This window comes from Meleagris gallopavo, chromosome 6 (genome assembly GCF_000146605.3).
Source record: "Meleagris gallopavo isolate NT-WF06-2002-E0010 breed Aviagen turkey brand Nicholas breeding stock chromosome 6, Turkey_5.1, whole genome shotgun sequence".
Classification (NCBI taxonomy): domain Eukaryota; kingdom Metazoa; phylum Chordata; class Aves; order Galliformes; family Phasianidae; genus Meleagris; species Meleagris gallopavo.
Genome location: NC_015016.2, coordinates 35,532,428 through 35,538,380, shown reverse-complemented (window position 1 = coordinate 35,538,380; position 5,953 = coordinate 35,532,428). Strand labels below are relative to the sequence as shown.

The 5,953-nt window shown below is 35.8% G+C and overlaps 1 long non-coding RNA gene across 2 annotated transcripts in view; it reads left to right on the top strand.

Annotated features, from left to right (window-relative positions):
- LOC104911525 overlaps nucleotides 1–5,953 on the top strand; it is a 50,078-nt gene that overhangs the window by 9,713 nt on the left and 34,412 nt on the right. Inside the window, exons 2-4 of one of the 2 annotated variants that reach the window (XR_793965.2) lie at nucleotides 628–701; nucleotides 1,724–1,813; nucleotides 2,805–3,373. The exons of the other annotated variant lie outside the window; for it this stretch is intronic. This is a non-coding gene — a long non-coding RNA (uncharacterized LOC104911525). Of the gene's footprint in view, nucleotides 1–627; nucleotides 702–1,723; nucleotides 1,814–2,804; nucleotides 3,374–5,953 lie in introns of those variants that run through there. 2 annotated transcript variants of the gene reach the window in all.

Below are 5,953 nucleotides of genomic sequence, written 5' to 3'. Positions count from 1 at the left end.
ATATATATATATATGTAATAAAAAATAATATATATGTGTAACGTATATGTGTGCGTGTGTGTGTGTGTGTGTGTAATATGCGTAATAATTTATAAGTTGGAATGGCTTGTTAAAATCCACACAAATGACACTGCAGGTAGGAAAACAGAGTCAGTTTGAATGCTGTTTGAAGAGTGCTAAATATATTCCAGGAAAAAGCTAGATTTGTTATCTTTAGCTGTATATTTGCTCTAGCAGACCTTGTCTGTCTGAGGTGTTACAGGGTATAAAAATAAATGGTAGACGTTCCTCACTGAGAGTGGTGCAGCTAAACTGCATTGGGTAGCAGGATCCTTTTATTTTTCTGTCTGGAAATTCAGATTTAATGCCATATGTTGTGCCCAGAGTATGTGGCCAATTTTATGTCTTATAAGCCAGTGAACATGCTAATACAAATGAAATTACGTATGAATATTTTCAATTTTCATTCTGACCATTATTTACATAAATCCTTCACTGGCAAGTTTTTTTTTTTTCTTAGTTTATCTTCATTGATTGAGCAAAGTTTTTTCTAACTTGCTCTCCAAACAGAGTCTGTGTTTCAGATAAAACCTAAAATTAGCTCTCTTCTGGCATTTGGTTGATCAGCAAACACAGCAATACATCTCTAATGTCTTGGGCTCGGAAGCTGGGGTTCTTCCACTGGGAGTCCTACACTAAAGGTAGGAGTGTGCAACTAATGCTTAAAATGTGTGTGTAACTTAGGCTGCCCAAGACGAGTCTTTAACATTTTTCCATTTCGACTTCTTCACGTTAAGGAAAAAAAAATAACAGAATCAAAACGTACACACACACGCACACACAAAAACAACAACAATAAACAATCCAAAGGAATAATCAACACCAGATCCTTTGAATATACTTTCCTTGGTTCTTTGGGAATCTATTTCTGAAAGTCATCACGTAAAATGATTTGCTTACCTTGTCTGAAGAAGTAGGGTAGTTTTGTGTAATGACTTATATTCTTAAGGATGAATTCCCTATGAGGATGATCACCAGAGGGGTAAAGTGCAGGTTTAATGCTCAGGTTTAACTTCTGAAAAAGTGGTTATGGTGATATAGTTCTTGCATATGTAATTATATTTAAGTTCTTCAGATTAAAAAAAAACAAAACCAAAAAAAACTAAGTAAACTTATCCCATTGAAGAAGATACTAAGATTACAGGTAAGAAAGCAAGAAACAGCAAGATTCAAAATATTGTGTTTTAAAATTGTGGTGGGATATGTGGCATTAATTTATTCTTTAATATTAAGTTTCTATCTGCATTATTTTGAAAAATCAACATTTGATGTTTGACAGCATAAAGGATTCAAAAAGAAATATAGGAATGGAAGAAAAGGTCAGAGGTGTAAGCTCATCGTTTTACTGGGCCTGAGACCTAATGGCTTGGAGTGTGACCTGTTCTTGATATTTAGGGAAAGCGTATGAGAGCAGACAAAGTGAGATTTTTCTACCTCTACTTGCTTTCAGGAATCTGTGACTTAGGGACTCTGAGTAAAAGGCTGTATCCACATCTTTGCATTTCATGGATTTTGTAGGACTTCTTAACGTGTTGTAAAAACAGAATGCTGCCTTGAAACTCACCTTGAGGCAAACAGCAGATAGTAACGAGCTTGTTTGTATGTTTATTTATTAAAGTATGATATTTTGTTTCTGGATGCTTTTACATTTGGCCTTCTACAGCAAGAATAGGATTGACATTTCCTTCAAAAAAGATTTACAAGATTGCACCGTCTGGATTATGAAAAATGACCAGTTCAAGATTGAGAGATGGTAAGATTTTGTTCAGATAGGTTACTATTACTTACAAGATGGTTCTTACAGCTTAATGCAAATAAATTGGTGCTCTGCGATCAGAGAATTGGTGTGTGGAAGTGCTGCTCATTGCCATTCTAGGATACATCAACTCTATCTCTCTTTGACTCATGTCTATGGCAAACTGTATTTAATCCTTTTTGTAGTTCTGTCTTTCTTGATCTTCTGTTTTGTACGTTTTATTAAAGCAGTGTTTGTTGAGGTAGATACTGCCTGTTTAACAGGCTTAGCATTTGCAAGCAATTTTCTTGACAAAAATAGCACTTGAGCAATCTTATGAACATTATATGAGGCAGATGTAGTGCTTGAACACTTCTTAAATTCAGGACAATGGCTTTGTTAAAGGCTTTTCTGGGAAATATTTGAACTGTTTGTCTAATTCCAGGTCTTTCCTACAAATAGGTATTAATTTTATAGTACAAAAAATATTCAGTTTCAAAAAGTAAACGATGTAAATGATTAACAAAGGGAATTAGGCATTTTAAATCCTGTTAAGTTTTAGTGTGTTTACAGATGGAGGGTTCTGAAGATCGGGTTTTTATCTAAGAATTTACAAAGATGCCCTTTAATGGTCTTTCTGAAATGGGATTCTTTTGGTGATCTCCATATTTGAGAATGAAAGTCTAGTTTGCAATATCTTCAGGCTCTGTTACTGCCTCTCTGTTTCAAGCATCCCATCTGGCAAGACAAACCAGACGATGAAAACTTGTGTAAGTAACCTAGTTGATGATCAGGGGATGAATAATGTGATAGAAAATCAGAAGTCAAGACCATGGGGGAAAAAGCCAGCATGAAATAGTAGTATCATGCTGCAAGGTGTGTGTGTAGTACATAGAAGGAATGTGAGACCTTAGATCCTAGGGTTTTCTCCTTCAAGGATTCTGTGGCCAATATGTCCATGACAAATGCCATTTCTCTATTTATTTGTTTTCCGTCTTTTCACTTTCAGAGTCCAGTTGGTGAATTAGATATGCTGGTCTTGGTAGCAGTTCTGCCTTCTTTCTCCTCACCACCATAGGGGGACAGGCCTCCTGTTTCCGCTCTGCTGCTCTCAGTGCTGCTGAGGTTTGCCACCTTTGGTCATGTTCAGGGCCACTAATGGCCATGTCATTGATCTCTGCTGTGGCAAAGCTCATGATGAGGACAGGCATTACTGTTTCTCTGTCCTCCTGAAACCAAGCCATGTTCAAGTGAGCAGCAGGTAGGAAAATACTGTCACCTTGCTGCTTGTGAAAGTGCTGCTCATCTGAGCAAGGAGGATTTGATGCTTGCTGCAGGAAGTTGCTGGTTGCCTGGTAGTGCCTAATGATTTTTCCCCTTCTAAGTGGAATGTATTTTACTGAGCTTTCAAAAAACTTTCATATTGTCATTCTGTACTGTAGAAACATTTCACTAAAATGTCTCGATGTACTTACAGTATTTATAATCTTATAATATTTCGTCCAAGTATCAGATTAAAAAGACATTCACCTAATGATCTGTCTTGCAAAATAAAGTCAACAAATTAAAACTTCTAGATATGAGAGACCACTTTTGTCCATATTTTTTTTAATCAAAAATTTCCTTCTTCCAGGGTGCATGTCTAAATGTATTTTTCAGTGATATCAAAATGAGAAGCTGAACTTCATTGTGATTTTTTTTTTCCTTGTATTTTCCATCTAATAACACCCTTTACATAGGCACTCTTTCTGAGTTTCCACTGAACTGTCAGCAGTTTGGTCATGAGCAATTTTGTAAGCTTTCTGCACTGGAGACAGTGGTCAATACAATCTTTCAGGTCAAGTGACTTATCTAATCAATTTCACTAGCATCCTTATCAGTCAGAGGTTTATTTTCATTCTGTGTTGGCTTCAGAGTCCGATATCTAATACGGACAGCACCTAGGAGTATACCAATTGTTATACAAAGTCTCACTTTTCTCCGCAATCTGATTTTAAAATCTCCTTCTGAATGTTTGAAACTTAATAAAAATCAGGTGATGGTGAGGTGTTGAGAATACCAAGGGTTTAGGAAAATCTAGTAGTAAGACTTAGGTTAAAATATTGAGATAACTTAATGTGCAGTCAAGTCTTTTGACCTAAAACATTCGTTTGCTTTTGATGCTTCTTTAGCAAATTTACAGTAAGATATCAGTGGGGCAGCAAATGTACTGGGATTTCTTTTTAATTAAAATCAGTGCTCTCAGTTATTGTTGCCTGGGGATATGAAATTATTTGTTACCTAAGTTGAGAAAAGGGCTGCAAAATATGAGTATTTTTGTTTAAAAAAAAAAAATCTAATCGCTAGGTAGATAGGTAGAAACACAGATTCTCTGAAATCCTGACTCTAACTATGGACGGAATAGCTAAGGATGGATATTTTGTGTGCTTGGTGTGATAGTGAGCATCTCATCTGTTAGATCAAATAGTATCAAATATTATTTTTATGACAAGCTCTGAAGTTTTTCTGAAAGAATAGCTACCTATGCCTACCAAAATGCAGCCACTGTGTGCAAATCCTGTGCCTCTATTGGTAATAATAAGAAAAAATCGAAACAGAATTATTAACAATTCAAAAGTAGGTCCTGCAAAATAGATGGCCTGAGAAAGGGCAGTACCTGTTTGCATAGATCAGCCTGGTCTACAGCAGCATCTTACGTATCGGACAAAGGTTTTTCATGCTCCTGTATAGCCCCCTAAAGAGTAGTAGTTACTTCACAATCTAGTATTTACGCATTTTGCAAAATATCACACACCAACTGTATTCTTGTAGTAGTTTATACTTTAAAATATCAATATTATTTGTTACAGATGTAATATAGATTATTCACTCTGTTCTGAAATAGCTGTATAGCCCATTATTTGCTCATTTCTAGTGGTTTTGTTGTGATACTGTGTAGCTTTTAAGGGCTCTCTGGAGGTTGTTTGCTGTTAAGTTAGAACATGCTTGAGGGAGTTCTCTGAGCTTGACTACAGCTATAGCCATATAATAAACATGCATATAAAACAATTGCACAGGGTTTAACTGGCTGTTAAAACTCCCACTATTCAGATATACTCTGACTTTGGTGCTATAAGACCTTTCCCAAGTTTCTAAGAGTGCAATCTGTTCAAGCTGTCCATCTTTTTTTTTTTTAAACTAATGATAATATATTTGGTGAAGACAGAATATTCTACTGAAGCTATTTTTGGATGCAACACTTGAAGATCAATACTTGAAAAAGACTTTAAAACATTAGTGGAACCTATTATATTCTAAATCAGTAAGACCACATTCAGGGAAGTTTTTTAAAATTATTTTGAATGCCATAACATTATTTTTTTCACTAAGGTTTTTTCCATCCACAGAATATTAGGAAATGCCAGATTTCTTAGCATCTGTACATTTTCGTGTTAAACATGCTATATAATTCCCATCTTTCAGGTTATGCATGCTTCTAGGTTAGATCCACTTGTGCACCTCTGACTCCTGCTGAAGGCCTCTGTATGTTATCCAGAATGAGTCAGCTCGGTTTCATTTCAGCTTTGAAATTGAAGCCTTAACAGTCCAGTCACGATGTGCGCCTATATTTTGTGATACTGTTTCTTGTTGCTGCTTGTGTAGTTATGGAACTTCTGGATGAAGTATTGTAATTTTAAGGGTGTCTGCCCTTGAAGTTCCCCAGAGGAATATGGGACTGTTTGATTTCTGGGAAACTGAAGAAAGAACTCTGAGAAAAGGGAGTAGGCAAATTGTTCTGTTCCATAACTAACTCTGTTTTTCTGTCCTGCTGAGTTTGTAGAGGAAGAAGGAAGAGATGAGGTAATGATTTTGCCATGTGTTGTGCGGTGGTGTATTTTTCAATGTTTAAACTGAGGACATTTATTCCTCTTCCTTGCTTCTTCTGTTAAAAAAGTTTGGAGACTTTTTAAAAAACTTTAAAGGTTTTAAAAGTCTTCTAAAGTTTTTTCTTTATTCTTGCCTCCACAAGTCAAAGAAGCATGAATCATGAGAATTTTTGCTTCTTGTTTCCTGATTTCACTGATTTGATCATCAGCCTTATTGCCCCTCTCCCCCCTATTTTTTTTTTTTTTTGTACCCCTACCCTAAAAAATTTGCCAGTTATCTTTCTGGTTTCCT